This window comes from Nelumbo lutea, chromosome 1 (assembly GCF_056320005.1).
Source record: "Nelumbo lutea isolate HS-2025 chromosome 1, American lotus-T2T, whole genome shotgun sequence".
NCBI lineage: Eukaryota > Viridiplantae > Streptophyta > Magnoliopsida > Proteales > Nelumbonaceae > Nelumbo > Nelumbo lutea.
The window spans coordinates 169654500-169675261 of NC_142684.1; the positions used below are offsets into that span (position 1 = coordinate 169654500).

At 41.1% G+C, this 20762-nt stretch overlaps 1 non-coding gene across 1 annotated transcript; it reads left to right on the forward strand.

Annotated features, from left to right (window-relative positions):
- Window positions 1-17659: 17659 nt before the first annotated feature.
- On the forward strand, window positions 17660-17766 carry LOC148879110 (small nucleolar RNA R71). Its single transcript, XR_016106150.1, has one exon. It is a non-coding gene; the product is annotated as a small nucleolar RNA R71 (small nucleolar RNA).
- The last annotated feature ends 2996 nt before the right edge of the window (window positions 17767-20762 follow it).

A 20762-nucleotide genomic window follows, 5' to 3' on the forward strand; every position in this document is an offset into this window, starting at 1 on the left:
ACCTAGTCCATTTGTAATAGACTCAAATTGGATTGGATTGAATTGGACCAAATCTAGTCCAATTGACACCCCTAGCTACAATAGCTAAAGTCACTCCTACATTTTTGGCAAACGACACTTTCTCCCTACCCATCAACCTCCTCTATTTTAAATAATTTCCAAACCGGGCAAGTAAACTTAGTGCCTTTCTTTTTCTTTCGCCCAACAACAGTACTAGGGGTAGGAACTCCAACAATGTCAGTAGGATCTGATGATGCACAATCTGGACGCTCCCTCGTGTCTTGTGATCTGGCTCGAACAGGGGTCCAACCTGGCAGTGATGAGTTGTATGGCTGAGCTGGTATTTGTGTGATCGAGCTGAGTGTGAGCTGTAAAAAGAAAGGAGGTGAGGGTGCCCGAGTAGTTTTTACCCGAGGAGGGCACTCCGATGCTTAAGCCAGTAAGTGTGTAGGAGTAATCTCTGAGAACATAAGGGAGCTTTGAGGGTATCAGTGTGCATACCTTTCAGAGTGATCCTGGGTTCTTTTTATAGCTATTTGAGGTTCAGGTGCCATCAGGCAACGCCTCTTAGACTTCTGCGGAGTTGTTTCCATAGTTTGGGGTGTGTTGGACTATCAATTGCTAGATTCGTGTAGCAATTATAGGTCACCCGCAAGTCTGCGGCATACGGTTCAGAGAGCTGTTCCTTTAGTCGCGGTAATGGTGTTCGAGCGGGCGTGGCGTGCGGGACGGTTTTAGGGCAAGCTGTTGTTGTTGATGGGCCGAGCTCGCCCCAACTTGGTCGTGCCCTTGATGTCGATCGCTACGTGCCAATTTGTCAAGCTGTCTTGCTGAGTTGGATGTTGCATCGCTGAGAGTGTCCACGTGTCTATAACTGTGTGGGGTGGCCAAAATGCCCCTCATCAATTGTCCCCCACTCTCGAGCCATTACCTAGTAGGCGAAGAGAGTAGAAGTTTTTTGGGGCATTTTGGGTCTACTTGCTCTAGCCCCTGGTCCGGTTTGCTCTTGTTGCTGGCTCGAACTGTTATAGGCACCGATTCAGCTCACCCTAGCATCGTAGGTAAGGTGATGTGAAGGACCTCCCTGTAGAGCAGCTCACATATGATCACGTAGCAAGATGATTGTCATTCTATCCGCCAAGCTGCATTTCTTTCTTTCGCCATTGTACCGTATTTTAGGTAGTTGAAGATCAGGTCTATCCAGCTCGGCCATGTAGTACATGAAATATCTTCTATAGAGCTACTCGCCTACTATCGCGTAGCAAGCTGCTTGTCCTTCTATAAACCGAGCTGCATTTCGTTCTTTTTGTTGAGTCAATCATTCTCAAAAGTCTAGAAAGGGGATCAACCTATGTATTTTCCGCTCTCAGAATTTGTTGGAGATACTAAGAGTCGAAATTGGAGAGGCATTCTCCCACCTTGGTCAAGTAGGCTTTCATGGAGGGTTCTCACACTTCGTATTCCCCATTCATTTGATTTATGATGAGTTGTGAGTCACTACACACTATAAGGTGTTTAGCTCTCACTTCCTTTGCTTGTGCCAAGCTAGCCAACAGTGCCTCATATTCAACCTCGTTATTTGAAGCTTGGAATTGAAACCGAAGCGCGTATTCCAGCTTCACATCGCTGGGTCCATATAGCATCAACCCAGCTCCGCACTCGCTCTGGTTGGATGAGCCATCCACGTGAAGTATCTGAGGCTCCTCGTCCCAGACTGCTATCTCGCAAGCTGGGGGTGGTGTCACACTGGACAAAGCTTTTGCTTCCAGCTCAATCGCTTTAAGGGGTGGCGAACTTGGCAATGAAATCTTCCAAGACCTACGCTTTTATTGCTGATCATGACTCATACCAGATGTCATACTTACTGAGCTCTATTGACCATTTTGTTAGCCTACCTGAGACCAGAGGTCGATCGGTCAAAACTGTAATTGTGTGGGCTTGGAAATATGGTCTTAGCTTCTAGGCGGCTAGCACTAGTGCAAAAGCGAGCTTCTCTATGTCAGGCTCATTTCTGTTGTGTGTAGGACCTTGCTAATAGATCACTGTTTCTTATCTACTTCTCTTACTAGGACCAAGCTAACCACCTCATCACTTGTGGAGAGGTAGAGTTTAAGCTCGTCCTCAGTCTCAAGTTTGGTTAATAGCGGAGGCGAACTAAGTTATCTTTTCAGCTCATCAAAGGTGAGCTGCTATATAGAGGTGGAGTGGCTTGTCGTTAAGTCAAGCCCCGATGTGGTGACCAGCTTTTTCTTCATGATGAGTTGTTGCACCTGCTTCGAGGTAAACTGTTTTTTCTTCATTAGGAGTTGTTACGCCTGCTCCAAGGTGACAAGCTTTTTCTTCGTGGTGAGTTGTTGCTTGTCCCTTCCTTGTTCTTCACTTTACCTCTTGACGCTTCCCTGGTCGGAGTGGGCTGACTTCTTTTTTTTTTAGCACGGTGAGTATGCCTTTCACGCTTTTTCTTGGTCCTCGAAGATGAGCTGGCAAACTCAGTCCGAGAGGAGCCATAGCTCGGTTCTCCACTGGTAGTTGGTTGTTATCGAGGGCCACATTGTCGATAGGAAGTTGGTTGTTCAGGTCGTTCTACTACTAATTGTTCTGTTGCTGTTGGTCGTTCTACTACTAGTTGTTCTCCTACACCTACATCTGATTGTCACAGGGGGAGGTTCTCAAGGTTCATCATGGATATTCTTGCCCCTAGTGATTGATTCTTCATTCTTGATGTTAGTGCTGCTAAAAAATGTCATTGAGTTAATAGAAACGGAAATTAGAAGGTGAAAACTCAGATTTCTAGAGGGTAAGAACTTAGCTTTTTGTACCAGTATCCCATAGACGTATTTTTCTCCCTACGCGGTGCATACGTTTCTTCCTCTTTGTGCATTCAGTGGAGCTAGCTGCATTGGTTTCAGTAGGGACCTCAACTTGTCTTTCTGCGGGTACCTGCTCATTCTGAGCTACCGCATCTTCTCTGCCAGGGATTTGAATCTGATGTGCACCCATGGGCGAGGTGGGTCTTCTTGATTCAAGTTATTATTTTGTGGAGGGAGTTGTTGGCTAATCCTCGAGATTTCCAGGTTATTGTTCGGAATGTATTGATCATTGAATGAGACCCATTGGTAGAAAAGGGATCACTGTTGGTTGTCACAAACTAGACTTGAAGGGATGAGAGATCCATTATATGGATGGCCGAACCCTACATGAAGGTTGGGCGAAATTTCAAAAATTTCTCTCCCATGTGGGAATCACATTCCCTATTTTAGAAAACTGCATTTTCAAAGATCAATTTTGAAACAAAAATGGACCATATCTGAAACCTAAAGGGAGTGGAGGGATATACCTAATATGAAGTAATAATAACCTCCAATGAAGGTATTCACGCCCAAGGAAAAATCCAAAGACTGCTTCCATCGAAGATGACACGGTGTAGGATGAAGCAAAATCGGCAGGACGATTCTTTAGCAAGAACTGAATTCTTCAGCAAGAATGTGATGGAGGGCTAGTGAGCACAACTTCATATTACCTTTTCTATCAAAAGGTAATATCAAGAACCCTTCTTGATCTTGATCGCTCCCACAGGTGGAGATCGAACTGACAAGGGCGGAAAGAGCAGAAGACAGGAGCAGTCAAACTACAAATTCTTCTCTCTTTATAATCTGTGAACTGATTGTTGTGTTTTTGGAGGTTCTCCCTGCTCCTCTATTTATATCCTTTAAAGAGAGCACCTCCTAATCCCATTACGAGTTTCCTAATCCAAATCTTGTATTTGGATCTGGACTCTCTTTAAGAGATAAGGATAATCTCTTATCTTATCTACAAATAAAGATCAACCTTCCTAATCAAATTAGGAGTTTCCTGATCCAAATCTTATTAAGCCAGCTCGAATTGATCTTTAGGATCATTAAGTCTATGTGCTCACTTAACCTCCAAATTGTTGCCCAGTTGGCTATCCTTGTATGGCATGGGACCCAAACATTGATCTACACATCAGTCACATGGGTTCAGCCCAGCCTCTGCTACAAGGCTTGGCCGAATTCACTTCAGGAAACAGTGAACCCCTGAGTCCATCATCATGGGCTCTTAATGGGCCCAACATTTACACTAAATGGTCCTTGGGTCAAGCCACCTTATAAAAACCCAAGGACTGTGGGCAGATGCAAGATTAGCCCATCAGGTATTACCCTCAATGGTCTTACACTTAACCTTTAAGCCCATAATGATCAAACACTGCCCGACAAGAGAGGACCTCTCCCTTGGCTGCAAGGTACAATGCTGCATTCTCTACTCACATGGATCCCGGGAATTAAAACCTTTTGCAAACATTTTGAAACCATAATATATATATATATATATATATATATATATATATATATATATATATATATATATATATATATATATATATATGTGTGTGTGTGTGTGTGTGTATCTCTATATAAATATATTTTGCAAAACAAATTTCAACGGTTGAAATCAATTGCTGGCATTTTAGGTTTCCATTAGAGAGAGTGCATCCCCGATCATTCACTTTGTCCGACAAAGGGGCTGATCCTGTCATTATGATCACCCACTCAGATGAATTCTTGGACTATCCCAACATACTCAGGTTTTGACCCCCTCTAAGGATCTCACTAATTGACATATCAAAGACAACCCAATTCGACACCTAGTGTAGTATCATAATTGAGTCTAGGGGTCAGGTGTAACATTCTAGTTTTGCCCATCTATATCCAAGGTCTAGGGCAATACTAGAATTCTGGTCTGGTTCAAGGTTTCAAGAAAACCCACATTGCATGTACCTCAGGTCTCACCCTGGTAGTTGAGACAAGCCACCCCAACCAACTTGGCGGCACATCAGTGTCAGCCTTGGAAAGATAAATATCCCCAGATCTATCCAATGGTTGTGAAGATTCTAAACCAACACGAGTCTCATATGTATCCAGTTTAAGGGTATTTCACAGAAACACCATAATAACATGAATCAAATATGTATTTTATTCATTTACATTAAATGTCATAATGTACATCATTCTGTTTGGAGATAAGGGCATACACTGTCTAACAAGACTGTCTCATGGTACCAGCTGTCCATCGTGCAAGATTTGTTGATCTAGTGCCACGGGGTGCTTCTATTGGTACTATTGTTTTTGTTGTTGGAATTGTTGTCGTTGTTGAAATTGTTGTTGCTACTGCTGTTGGAATGGTTGTTGTTGTTGCCCAACAACAAAGACGAACCTGTTTTCCCATGACCGAATCTATTCAGTCATGTTGTTGCTACTGCAGTGGGAGGTGCCATGGGATCCACAGCCAGAGGTGGAGGTGGCATGTTCATATTGTCCTGCACATCGGTTGGCGGTAAAGGAAAGCCCATTTGGCCTATTGTGATTGTTGGCATTTGGCCATTGACATTGTTGGTAGAAGGGTTGCTGGAAGATGCCATTGAAAGGTGTCTTTGAGTAAAATGAGAGAGATAAAGAGAAATAAAAGGAAACACTAGCTTTTTGTTGCATTTCCCACAGACCACGCCATTCGATGATGCACAATCTAGACGCTCCCTCGTGTCTTGTGATCTGGCTCTAATCGGGGTCGAACCTGGCAGTAACAAGTTGTATGGCCGAGCTGGTATTTGCGTGACTGAGTTGAGTGCGATCTATAAAAAGACAGGAGGTGAGGGTGCCCGGGTAGTTTTTACCCGAGGAGGGCACTTCGATGCTTAAGTTAGTGAGTGCGTGGAGTAATTTCTAAGAACATAAGGGAGCTTTGAGGGTATCAATGTACATACCTTTTAGAGTGATTTAGGGTTCTTTTTATAGCTATCTGAGGTTCAGGTGCCATCAGGCAATGCCTCTGAGTCTTCTACGGAATTGTTTCCATAGTTTGGTGTATGTTGGACTATTAGTTGTTGGATTCACACGGCAGTTATAGGTAGCCCGCGAGTCCAATAGCATACGGTTTGGTGAGCTGTGCCTATAATTGCAGTAACGGTGTTCGAGTGGGCATGACATGCGATATGGTTTCAAGGCGAGCTGTTGTTGCCGGTGGGCCAAGCACGCCCCAGCTCGGATGCACACCTGATGTTGATTGCCACGTGCCAATCTATTGAGATGTCTTGATGAGTTGGATGCTACATCACCGACAACACCCACAGGTCTGTAACTGTGTGGGGTAGCTGCTATTGTTGGCGTGGCAAGCTCACCCCAGCTCGGCCGTGCACCTGATGCCGATTTGTCGAGCTATCTTGCTGAGTTGGACAATGTGTCGCCAACAGTGTCCACATGTTTGTAACTAAGTGGGGTGGCCAAAATGCCCCTCATCAGCATCCATATCAATGCTAACACTATCATGTTACGACTGAAAATAATCAACATTGAACACGCTAGTGAATTGATTTCAGGAGGAGCCAACCATTTTTTTTTTAATTCAAAAAAAATAAAAATTAATTAAATTGCACTTACCTGGATTGTCATTTCAAAGTCTCAAACTTGATTTCAATGGTTGAAGCCTACAAGCCTCCCAAATTGCTATCTTAAGATACTTGAGCAAGCCTTCTTCTTGTTAATAGTCAAGACTTGAGAATTGGAGAGTAGAGAGAGTATTGTGAGTGTTTGAGAGTGTATGAAATCTTCAGAGAGTATGAGAAGAGAATTGTTGAATTGGTGTGATGAGAATGGTGGAGGATATGAGTATTTATAGGAATTGAAAATAATTCAGTTGTCTAAAATACCCTAAAAATTAGTTATTTCTTTTGTTATTAGCAAGGGTATTTTGTTCATTGTAAAGTCATTTATCATTTTACTTAAAATTCCCCCAAACTATTTGTTATATAGCTATTGGGGAGTATTTTTGTCATTTTTTCTCCCTATGGCCAAAATACATAAATACCCCCACAGATAGTTGTTTATAGTTGCTGACGGGTATTTCTATAACCCCCTAAAAAAAGTTGAAACTAACTAATGAGGGGTAATTTGGTCCTCTGAATTACACCATGACACGTGGCTTTCAAGTGACACCTTGGCACTGAGTTAGAAGATCACCTCGGCAAGTCGGCCTGCAACACCTCGCCTAGGCCGACCTCGAATACCTCAACCAGGCTGAGCTAATAGGTCTCAACAAACAGCAACCTACTTCAGAGACTGCCCGAGCTAAGAGAAGTAGCTTTTGCAACCTATAGGGCGAGCTTGTTGACTTGCCACATAGATCCATTACCAGTCCGAGATCTCCAAAGTACTAACGAGTCGACTGTTAGGTCGGCCTACCGCAACGCATGCATCAAAGTTATTCTAACGGACCTCAGCCCCTGTGCATATTACGTAACATATGCCATTACTTTCCTGACTTGATAGAAATGACTCCGTGAGAACCTGAGTCCCGTTGCAAAAGAATTCAGGTCACTCATATCTATATAAAGCACTAATTTTCACCTGAGAAGGTAAGCGTGACCAAGCTCTTGCATTCTCTTATCTCATAAAGAACTCTCAAGCACAATTCACTGACTTAAGCATCAGAGTACCACCTTGGGTAAAAGCAACCCGAGCACTCTAACTCTACCTCTCTTGTAGAACCATTCAACTTGACCAACCTTACCTTGGCCTAGTACAGCTCGGATACTAACAAAGCAAGCATCCAAATCAACGTCTGAGTCATTAACACCGTCAGTGGGAAAATGACGCAAAAAGCTAAGTTCTAATTTTCTTTAAACATCAAGTATTGATACTTATGACTTCATCAAGCAACCAACCTTCTATTAACAATAATAACCAAGTCTCTAGGGGACATGAACAACTCATCATGATCCCGGAAGTCCCCTCAGTAACCATTGGACAAATTAATGTACCTCTGACTCCACCAGGTGTCTGACCAACTCTAGACCTGACATTGACACCATCTCATGTGAATGTGCCTCCTCCTGCATTTGAGCCATCCACGACTTCCGTCGGTGTCGATGCACACCAGTTATTTGACCTTGTGCAATGCATTCATGGAATAAGCAATCAGATGAGATCCTGGGATGACAAGTTCGCCACCCTAATGGGGGGGGGGGCAACAACAACCACAGTAGCAGTAGACTCATTCACAACTTCAAAATCAACAAGTACAATAGCCCCAATTACAACAACAATAGAATGTCGAGTTGAATCATAATCCAGCCCTTGCTCGGGTTCCCAATCAGGTTTCCAACCAAGTCTCCAACCGAGTTCCTGACCAGAACCCCGATCAGAACTAGAACCAGCTTTTAGTGGAAATCCGAGCTACTGCTCCCATTGGAACTGAAAAAAAGTCAACTAGCTCCATCTGTGAGTGTGAGACTAAAAAGAAGAAAGTAAAGTAACTAGCCAGGTAGGTGCATCATTAGGGCACCCTATATCTCACACATCACCTTTGGTCCCTGAGATACTTATGGCCCCACGGCCAAAGAACTTCAGGGCACCTACCCTCGAATCATATAATGAAACATCAGACCTGATAGACCATGCAAACAACTTTCAAGCCCTAATGCAACTACACGGGGCCAATGATGCAAGTATGTGTATTGCTTTTCCAATAACCCTCTGAGACACAGCTCGGCTATGGTACTCTAGATTGGCTCCTAGCTCCATAAAGAGTTGTGATTAGCTCACCAATCTATTCATCACTCATTTTGCCACCAGCAAGAGGCACCCTAAATCTGCGACTTGCTTGCTAAATGTCATTCAGCGACCTAATGAGACACTCTACGAGTATATTAGGAGATTCAACCTAGAGCATCTCCAAATCCCCAACCTTGACCCAGTTGTACAACTCACCATGGCAACAAACGACATCCATCACCCTGATCTATGCTAGGAGATCAAGTTGAATCCTTTGACCTCTATGGAGAGATTCCTCGCTGAAGCTAACAAATTCATCAAGGTGGAAGAGGCGTTGGGATCCCGGTCAGAGTTGTCAAGTAAAAGAAAGCGAGCAGAAGAAGAGGCAGCAAGCAACAAGTCATAGCAAATGAGCAAATTGCCCAAGAGAAGTCAGTCCCCTCGAAGCAGAAGAAGCAAGTCACCCAGAAGGAAGAGCAAGTCTCCCTATTGGAGCTCTGGATCAAACCAACGATCTAGAACCCCACCTTTGTTTAATAAAACCTATACTACCCTAAATGCAAAAGGGGTGAAACTTTAATGCAAATAAAAACAATAGAGTATGTAAGGTGGCCGCCCAAGATAAAGGGGAACCGAGTGATGTGTGGCTCATTGTGACACTAGCAAGTGCACTAGCCGTTCAAGTAATAAAGTAATGAGTGAAGTATCGTTCCCACGAGGATTTAGGAAACAATTACCAATACTAAATTGAACACTTCTTATCTGATCAACAAATAAATCAAAACTCTAATGAAAGCTAAGAAATCCTAAATTAAAATCTATCTAAATCATTGGTCCAATTGCCTTCAATTCAGGTTAGAAGAGTAAGCAGTAAATGTCAATCTCAGAATTCAGCAATCTATCAATTTGGATCATTCGAATAAATCATGATTGAGCCTTGGTTTGGTGAAACCCCAAGGTCATGAACAGCCTCTCTCAAGCGCATGTTCATCCTATGCATGAGTGACGGTTCTTCTATCTCTAGCAAGAATCTAATCCCCATGCATGCATTTCTTCAAACACTTCTAAGGCATCAATTCAAATCTGAATTGATCACCAACTGAATTGTGCAAGTTATCTCTAACCTTGCACTCAATTCAGTTCTTGAATAGTAGATCTGAATTCCTAGAGTCTCTTTCAAGCACTCTAGGAATTCCAAGCTATAGATTAATTCGCCCAATCTGAAAATTGCAGATCTGAATTCTCTTTCAAGCAATTCAGATCTTGCAATCTCAGATCTGAGAATTCAGATCTGAGTTTTGAAGGTTAGTTGGCCGAATTAATCTACAATCACACCCTTATTCAAGAAACTTCAAATACAATGCATGACCATTTGAATGAATCAAAAAGAATTAGATTGCTGAAATGAAATTTTACAAGCTGAAATACATCAAGGAAGAATGGAAACAAGGAGAAAGAAGAAAGAACATATAACTAAGAAACTGAATTCAAATCAAAAGAGAATGAAACTACAAATGATTTATTACAGAAGATCTTTGAATCACAAACTCTCAATTCGAACTCACCTTCTTCTTCTAGCTTGTTTGTCTTGAACTTCCTTCAGCCCTTCTTCTTCTTCTTCCTTGCGCCTAGCCTTCTTCTCTTCTCTTCTCTCAAGGTGGCCGAACCTCTAAGAGTGGGAGAGCCTTCCTCTCAAGCAATTGAACACTTTCTCCCCTCCTAGAGGCCTCCTTATATAGTTTTTCAAGGGGGCTCTTGCCCCTTCTTGAAGCCTCTAGAATGGGGTGTATTACACCCCTCATGAACCTTCTAGAGTGCTCCCTCCTTCTCTTCAAGAAACTCCTAGAAGTTGCCGCCCCTAGCTCCCTTTGGGCTGCTATTTGGGCTACAACTTAGCTTGCTTTTGAACTCATGTGGGCTACACTCTAGGCTGTTATTTGGGCTAAAAATGGGCCTTCCTTGCTGGGCCGAATTCTCCTCATAGCTAGGCTTTATTTTCTTGGGTTTTCTCAAGGAATTCACTTGCTCTTTTTGGGCCGAAGTGCTCTCTCTTGCTTCCACGACCGGGTTGGACTGAAATTGGTCTTTTTGAACCTTCTTTTCTTGCCTTTTTCCTTCCTTTTCTTGGATTGATTATCCCTGAACCTATTCTTAGCATTAAGCTAAATTAAGGCAAAAATTAATAAAACCGGCATAAAAATCCATGCTAAAGTCCTCAAAAATTATAAATAAATTGTAAGTTCATCAAATACCCCACACTTAAGCTTTTGCTTGTCCTCAAGCAAAGACATCAGCCATAAACTTAACATTCCCCCCTTCTGTTCTCACCATTTACCTGGTGAACTTTTTAAGATAGAAATGCATTGAGTAGTCGGGGAACTTTTGTAAGTGCTCAACTCTTATTCTTGTAAATTACCATTTAAGATATGTATCAGATCCGAGGAAAGGAGAATATGAATTTCATCATAGTCTAGCCTTCACTCCTAATTCATATATAAATCAGCTCCTTAATTGTCAAGGTTAATAATCAAATTTCACTAAGTTTCACATCTGTAACTAAATCTCAATGAGAGTTCAACTTTAGAGTGCCCCTTTGAACCTCGGTTGTCGCCACAATTACTTATTTCTAAGGGTGAGTGCATTTTATGCTCCATCTCACCTTTTTTTTTTCTTTTCGGTGTGAGTGCATTTTATGCTCCATCTCACACTTTTCTCTCTCTTTTTTTTTTTTTTTTTTTTTTTTTTTTTTTTTTTTTTTGGTGTGAGTGCATCTTATGCTCCATCTCACACTGGTCACTTGCTTGAGGTAGGTAAATAGGACTCATGTTCTAAGCTGCTAGTTTTACTATTCAGCTCAGAATAGCGGAGTCAATTTGGGCTTTTGTCCTTCTTTTGCAATTATTGAACCTCAAGAATTAGCACTTCAGATGTGCACTAGCTTTCTTGACCATTAACAATGAAATCAAGGGCTTTCATACACATGAAGGAAGTTAGGGCTAGTCATGCTGAAAGGCATATTCAGCTCCCCTTTTCTCCTGCATATATCAAATTGGGTCATTCACAAGAATAAAAACTTAACAAGTACATCAGTCTCCCTCAACTCATTGAATTCCTTCTTAAAAAAAAATCATCAAATAAATAGTAATGAACTTGAGGGGTTCCAGTCTTTTTTTTTTTTTTTTTTTTTTTTTTTTTTTGTGATGTCATTGCCTGCATATGTGTGTTGGGGTGCATGAGGTGCATGGTTTCAACCCCTATACCCTAGCCTCGGGCTCACTCCCCCACACTTGAGATGAACATTGTCCTCAATGTTCGTAGTGTTAAGGAGTCACACTTGCTAGAGCAAACTGAAGAAAAGAAAATGATGAACTGAGTCCTTAAAGAATTGGAATTTTGAGAAAAAGATCTTTATTTTACTAACTAATATTCTAAAAAGATAAATGACAAAAAGATTCCTTAACTTGTTCATGAGCAAGCATAAGAGATTATTGGTTATCTAGATAAACAGTGGATGGAGGGGGTACAGTACTGCCCATTAAATATGGTTTCAGGCGCTGACCATTTACTTTAAACGTGCCCTGAACCGGGTGGGTGAGTTCTATAGCCCCATGGGGAAAAACCTGTGAAATGGTAAAGGGTCCAGACCACCTGGATCTCAGCTTACCTGGAAACAAGCGGAGACGGGAATTATATAACAATACCTGTTGGCCTACATAAAAGTCCCGTCTCAGCAAGTTCTTATCATGCCAGTTTTTTATTCTTTCTTTATAAACTTTGGCATTCTCATAGGTGGTAAGTCTGAATTCATCCAATTCATTCAATTGCAACCGCCTTTTAGCCCCTGTGGCCTGAATGTCAAAATTTAAGAATTTAAGAGCCCAATAGGCCTTGTGTTCCAATTCAACTGGTAAATGGCATGCTTTACCAAAGACCAATCTGTAGGGGGACATGCCAATAGGTGTCTTAAATGCAGTTCTGTATGCCCATAATGCATCATCTAATTTGATGGACCAATCTTTTCTGGCGGATGCTACGGTCTTTTCCAGAATTCTTTTGAGTTCCCTGTTAGCCAACTCCACTTGGCCACTAGTTTGAGGGTGATAAGGGGTAGCTAATTTATGTGTAATTCCATATTTCTGCATTAACCTCTCAAATTGGCTATTGCAGAAGTGAGTTCCCCTATCACTAATTATAGCTCGCGGAGTGCCAAATCGGGAGAATAGCTTCTTTAGGAAGTGTACTACCCTTCTTGAGTCATTTGTGGGTAAAGCCATGGCTTCTACCCATTTGGATACATAGTCAACTGCAACGAGGATGTACTTATTCCCAAAAGAATTCGGGAAAGGTCCCATGAAATCTATACCCCAAACATCAAAGATTTCACAGATTAAAATATTGGAAAGGGGCATTTCATTCCGTCGGGAAATGTTTCCCGATCTTTGTCATTTGTCACATGTGGACACATACCGATGGGCATCTTTGAAGAGTGTGGGCCAATAAAAACCTGATTGCAAAACCTTGGCTGCAGTGCGACTAGCTCCAAAATGACCTCCTGCTTCTTTATCATGGAAAAATTGGAGTACCGACTCCATCTCCTCCTCGGGGACACATCTCCTTATGATCTGATCTGCACACAATTTATACAAAAAGGGTTCCTCCCACAGATAGTATTTTACATCAGAAAAGAATTTCTTTTTCTGTTGATATGAAAGGTTAGGAGGAAGGACTTGTGCAGCTAGATAATTAGCAAAATCAGCATACCAAGGATATGAGTATTTCTGTATTGAGTACAACTGCTCATCCGGAAATTCTTCTCGAATGTTGCTGGTTATCTCCTCTTTTGAGCTTACCGTGTCCAACCGGGAGAGATGGTCAGTGATGAACTTACAATTTATCTATAATTTTTTAGGACTTTAGCATGGATTTTTATGCCGGTTTTATTAATTTTTGCCTTAATTTAGCTTAATGCTAAGAATAGGTTCAGGGATAATCAATCCAAGAGAAGGAAGGAAAAAGGCAAGAAAAGAAGGTTCAAAAAGACCAATTTCAGTCCAGCCCGGTCATGGAAGCAAGAGAGAGCACTTCGGCCCAAAAAGAGCAAGTGAATTCCTTGAGAAAACCCCAGAAAATAAAGCCTAGCTATGAGGAGAATTCGGCCCAGCAAGGAAGGCCCATTTTTAGCCCAAATAACAGCCTAGAGTGTAGCCCACATGAGCTCAAAAGCAAGCTAAGTTGTAGCCCAAATAGCAGCCCAAAGGGAGCTAGGGGCGGCAACTTCTAGGAGTTTCTTGAAGAGAAGGAGGGAGCACTCTAGAAGGTTCATGAGGGGTGTAATACACCCCATTCTAGAGGCTTCAAGAAGGGGCAAGAGCCCCTTGAAAAACTATATAAGGAGGCCTCTAGGAGGGGAGAAAGTTGTTCAATTGCTTGAGAGAAAGGCTCTCCCACTCTTAGAGGTTCAGCCACCTTGAGAGAAGAGAAGAGAAGAAGGCTAGGCGCAAGGAAGAAGAAGAAGAAGGGCTGAAGGAAGTTCAAGACAAGCAAGCTAGAAGAAGAAGGTGAGTTCGAATTGAGGGATTGTGATTCAAAGATTTTTTGTAATAAATCATTTGTAGTTTCATTCTCTTTTGATTTGAATTCAGTTTCTTAGTTATATGTTCTTTCTTCTTTCTCCTTGTTTCCATTCTTCCTTGATGTATTTCAGCTTGTAAAATTTCAGTTCAGCAATCTAATTCTTTTTGATTCATTCAAATGATCATGCATTGTACTTGAAGTTTCTTGAATAAGGGTGTGATTGCAGATCAATTCGGCCAACTAACCTTCAAAACTCAGATGCAGCCAGGTTTGCAGCACCCTTCAGGTCTCTAATCTCAATGTCAAACTCTTGCAATAAAAGGATCCACCTGATCAGTCTTGGTTTTGAGTTTTGCTTGGTAAGCAAGTGCCTTAATGCCAAGTGATCTGTGTGGACAACAACCTTGGATAATATCAGATATGAACGAAACTTATCAAGTGCAAATATTACTGCTAACAGCTCCTTTTCTGTGGTGGTGTAATTGAGTTGGGGTCTAGTCAAGGTTCTGCTAGCATAATAAATTGGCTGAAAATGTTTGTTCATTCTTTGTCCTAAAACAGCTCCTATAGCAAAATCACTCGCATCACACATCAATTCAAATGGGAGGGTCCAATCTGGTGCTACCATGATAGGTGCATGGATCAATTTGTCTTTCAAGATGTTGAAAGCATGAAGACATTCAGTTGAAAATTCAAAAGGCACTTCTTTCTGAAGCAAGGTAGATAATGGCTTGGAAATTTTTGAGAAATCTTTAATAAACCTTCTATAGAATCCGACATGTCCTAAGAAACTTCTCAAAGAACGAACAGATGTTGGGGTTGGTAATTTTTCAATTGCCTCCACCTTGGCCTTATCGACTTCTATACCTCTTTGAGAGATCTTGTGTCCAAGCACTATGCCTTCTTGCACCATAAAATGACATTTCTCCCAATTCAACACAAGATGTGTTTCTTTACATCTAGTAAGCACCTATTCCAGATTATTCAAACATGCATCAAACGAAGAGCCAAAAACTGAAAAATCATCCATGAAGATCTCAATAAATTTTTCAACCATATCAGAAAATATAGACATCATACATCGCTGAAAGGTTGCTGGGGCATTGCATAACCCAAAGGGCATCCTTTGGTATGCAAAGGTTCCATATGGGCAAGTAAAAGTGGTCTTTTCTTGATCTTCTGGTGCAATTGGTATCTGGTTATACCCTGAATATCCATCCAAGAAACAATAATACTCATGCCCGGCTAGCCTCTCCAACATTTGATCCATAAATGGGAGAGGGAAATGGTCCTTCTGGGTGGCTTCATTTAATTTTCTATAGTCAATACACACACGCCATCCGGTAATGGTTCTAGTAGGGATGAGTTCATTTTTCTCATTTGGAACAACAGTCGTACCCCCTTTTTTGGGCACAACTTGCACAGGGCTTACCCAAGAACTATCAGAAATAGGATAAATGATCCCAGCATCTAACAACTTAATTATTTCAGCCTTTACCACTTCTTTCATGTTGGGATTCAGGCGCCTTTGGGGCTGAATGGAAGGCTTGCTGTCCTCTTCCATCAAAATTTTGTGAGTGCAGATTGATGGATTAATGCCTTTGATATCTTCTACCTTCCAAGCTATAGCATTCTTGTGTTCCCGCAGCACTCTTAATAATTTTTCTCTTTGTAAGGGATTCAGTGCTGCGGAAATTATCACGGGGAGATCTGATGGTTCCTCAAGGAAAGCATACTCTAAATGGGATGGTAATTGCTTCAGTTCAAGGGTGGGGGGTTCTTGGGGTGATGGCTTACCTGATGGTCCGGGCAATTTGCCTAAGTTCTCTAATTTAAGAAACCCCTTTCCCTTGAATTGAGGCTTATCGTTCAGGTATGCTATCATGAGGTTTATTTTTTCATTTTCTGCTTCTTCAAGTTCTCCCTGCTGGAGGCAGAGTTCAAGAGGATCAGTTATTCTACTTACCTGGAAGCATTCATCAATTGTCAATTCAATGGCATCAATCATAAAACAAGAATCATCACTAGAGGGTGCATGTTTCATAGCATCAGACATTTTAAAAATTATCTCCTCATCTTGTATCCTAAGGCTGAGTTGTCCTTGTTGGACATCAATCATTGCTTTCCCGGTAGCCAGGAAAGGTCTCCCTAGGATAAGCGGGACCTCCACATCTTCTTGCATGTCTAACACAATGAAATCAACTGGAAAAATGAATTTGTCAACTTTAACTAACACATCTTCTATGATCCCCCTAGGATGTCTAATGGATCTATCAGCCAATTGTAATGCCACTCTAGTGGGTTGGGGTTCATTTAACCCCAATTTCTTGAAGATAGAATATGGCATTAAATTGATGCTAGCTCCCAGGTCACATAAAGCTTTTTCAATTTTTAAACTGCCAATGGTACAAGGAATAGTGAAACTCCCTGGATCTTTGAGTTTCTGAGGCAGCTTGTTCAGAAGGATAGCAGAACATTCCTCATTTAATGCAACTGTAGCCACATCTCCCAGTTTCCTTTTGTTTGCCAATAATTCCTTCAAAAACCTTGCATAGTGTGGCATCTGGGCTAAAGCATCAGCAAAAGGAATATTAATATGTAAACTTTTAAATATTTCAAGAAACTTACCAAATTCCTTCTCCAATTTTTGTTGCTTCAGCCTGTTAGGGAATGGAACTTGTGGTTGTTGGTGCATCCCTTGTTGTGCTTCTGGTTGTTCCGTCTTCTGTTGTCTGGTTCCAAGGCTTGTTTCTGCCTTGGGTTCAGCCCAATTCTTCTTTTCTACCTCAGGCAACTCTTTTCCACTTCTTAAGGTAATAGCTTGCACCTGCTCTCGTGGATTCACTTCAGTGTTGCTTGGAAGAGTTCCCGGCAGTCTGGAAGCGATTAATTGTGCCAATTGCCCCACTTGGTTTTCCAAGTTTTTGATTGAGGCTTCCTGGTTCTGGAACCTAGTTTCTGCACCTGCTATAAATTTTGTCATCAGTTCCTCCAAATTGGATTTCGGTTCAAGCTGATGATAAGTCTGGTGGAACGGCTTGGAAATATGCTGATTTGGCCAGGACTGGTTTGAATGTCCCCTCCATCCTGGATGAAAAGTATGGTGATTCTGGTAATCTTGCTGTCTTGACGAATTGCTGACATAGTCAACTTGTTCAGTAGATGGTCTGAACTGATTTCCAACTTGGCAGTCTATACTGATGTGGCTTCCCCCACACAATTCACAATTAAGAGGCTGCATATGCATGGCAGCTATCTGCATTTCATCTATTTTTTTACTGAGTGCTCCTATTTGTGCAGCTAGTGCTGTATAAGTGTCAACATTATGCAAGCCTTGCTGCTTCCTAGTTTGAGTCCTTTCCGAATGCCATTGATAATTGTTGGCTGCCATTTCCTAAATAAGTGCATGGGCAACCTCAGGAGTTTTATTATTTATGGATCCTCCGGCTGCAGCATCTAATATGGTCTTATTTGAGTCAGTAAGACCATTATAGAAAGTCTGCACTTGTAGCCAAATGGAGAGGCCATGGTGAGGAACTCTCCTTAACAGCTCCTTGTATCGTTCCCATGACTCATATAAAGATTCCCCCTCTTGCTGGAAAAAAGTAGTGATGTCATTCCTCATTTTAGCAGTTTTAGAAGGGGGAAAATATTTAGAGAGAAAACGGCTAGCCATTTCGTCCCATGTGGCTATAGATCCTGCCGGTAATGAGTTCAACCAAGCTTTGGCTTTACCCTTCAAAGAAAATGGGAATAACCTCAGCCGGATGGCATCATCACTTACCCCATTGTGTTTGAAGGTGTCACAGATTTCCAAGAAGTTAGCAATATGGGCATTCGGATCCTCATGGGCCATACCACAAAACTGAACCGTATTTTGTATCATTTGGATTATGGCCGGTTTAATTTCGAAGTTATTGGCAGCAATAGTTGGCCTGATAATGCTGGAGACAGTCCCGGTGAGGGTGGGCTTGGCATAATCCATCATAGTTCTTTGTTCAGCCATTTCTTGTGCTTCTTGTCTGACTTGCTTAGCAGCTCTCAAGCGGACACGGAGAGTCCGTTCAATCTCCGGGTCGTAAAGGATCTCTTCCAGTTCAGGTCTGCTTGTCATAAACTGTTAAAGTTAAAGCAATAAAAATGCCAATATTCACAAAAGAAAATAAATAACTAATCCTATCACACTGAAAATGTAAAGTGAATTATTGGAATACAAAACCTACATCCTATCATGAATAAATGAAGCCGATTATACTAAAAGTAGATTTAAACCAATCATCTTATTCAAGGTTCCTTTATCTACATCCATCGATTGCAACATCTGAATTCAGACCCAATTTAGATTTGAGTTCAGATCTACAAGTCTTTGGTATTGTTAGTCTAGAGAAATTAATAAATAATAATTCAGATCTGAGCTGGATATCTCATACACACTCATTGGTATACACTACAATATACATCCATTAAGGTTGGAATCAATTCTGTGATGCTTTAGGGCTGAAATCAGATCTGATCTGAAAAAAAAAAAAAAAAATTTAAAAGGATCTGAAATAAACTAAAACCAGTCCTGAGTTAGGCTTGGGTTAAAGATTTTAAACTCTACAATTGAAGCTCAAACCTGTATAGCTGATGCATATCAAACACTTGCTAAGACCTGAAAATTGGGTCTGCAATGTTTGGTATTGCAAGCTATTCGGCCCATACAACTTTTGTAGAAATCTGAAATCAGGTCTGCTAACTGTTGCACTATAGCAGCCCTGCTACAGATCTGAATGCTAAAAGAAATACTTGGAAAGTGCTAATTTTTCTTAAATATCTGAGGCATAACAATTATTCAATCCAAACATACACCTCCTTAGCTAATGTAGCTCGGTTACAAGTGGGTAAAGCCAAGAATTCAGTCCACCCAGAATTCATAGTATGCTCTGTATCAGTTCAGTCCTCACATCATATCAACTGCATTTCAGATTTGAATTTCTCTCATTCCTTGCTATCCATTCACCCTTGAGGCAGGTTGGATGTATCATAGGGTGGATTGGGGTAGTGACGGCACCCAATTCACCTCAAACTTGCATCGGTTCAGATCTGAGTTCAGAGGAATTCAGATCTGAACTGAGCAGATCTGTAACAGCAGAATTCAGATCTGAACTCAAGTCTGAGTTTGGATCTGAATTCTCAATTGCCTTACCTTCAGTTATTGCTACCAAATTATTTTTGGGGAATAGCATAAGTGCCCTAGGGTGAATTGGGGTGGTGATGACACCCAATTCCCCTCAAAATTTCATCAGTTCAGGTCTGAGTTCAGAGGAACTCAGATCTGAACTGTTGCAGATCTGCAATAGCAGAATTCAGATCTGAACTCAGATCTGAGTTCTGATCCGAATTCTCAATTGCTCCTCTTGTTGTTCAAAAGATCTCCCCTTTTTTTTTTTAATTTGTTTTTTTCTTTTTGTAATGAAATAAAGAAAAAAAAATAAAGTCTGAAACACAAGCAACTCTTTTCGGCTGAGTGCTGCAGATCTGAAATCTGCTGATCTGAGTGCCGAATGCAACTCAGATCTGCAACACTCATGTTTATGTGAATTTTTTCTTTTTTTTTTTCTTCTTGAAGGGAACAACACCAAGATTGAATAGAAATCAAACATGCCTTTATTAAAATGAAACTGAAACCAAAAAAAAGAAAGTAATCTACTTAAGAAAGAAGAAACATAACTACAGTAGTACAGCAATTGCAGTCCAAGCTGAAATGAAAAAGTTAGCAAATTAACCCAACTATGAATGCAATGCTGAATGAGATCAGATTAAGAATGCTCAATGTTTCCTAATATTGCTTCTCTAAATCCCCGGCAACGGCGCCAAAAACTTGATGTGTGGCTCATTGTGACACTAGCAAGTGCACTAGCCATTCAAGTAATAAAGTAATGAGTGAAGTATCGTTCCCACGAGGATTTAGGAAACAATTACCAATACTAAATTGAACACTTCTTATCTGATCAACAAATAAATCAAAACTCTAATGAAAGCTAAGAAATCCTAAATTAAAATCTATCTAAATCATTGGTCCAATTGCCTTCAATTCAGGTTAGAAGAGTAAGCAGTAAATGTCAATCTCAGAATTCAGCAATCTATCAATTTGGATCATTCGAATAAATCATGATTGAGCTTTGGTTTGGTGAAACCCCAAGGTCATGAACAGCTTCTCTCAAGCGCATGTTCATCCTATGCATGAGTGACGGTTCTTCTATCTCTAGCAAGAATCTAATCCCCATGCATGCATTTCTTCAAACACTTCTAAGGCATCAATTCAAATCTGAATTGATCACCAACTGAATTGTGCAAGTTATCTCTAACCTTGCACTCAATTCAGTTCTTGAATAGTAGATCTGAATTCCTAGAGTCTCTTTCAAGCACTCTAGGAATTCCAAGCTATAGATTAATTCGCCCAATCTGAAAATTGCAGATCTGAATTCTCTTTCAAGCAATTCAGATCTTGCAATCTCAGATCTGAGAATTCAGATCTGAGTTTTGAAGGTTAGTTGGCCGAATTAATCTACAATCACACCCTTATTCAAGAAACTTCAAATACAATGCATGACCATTTGAATGAATAAAAAAGAATTAGAT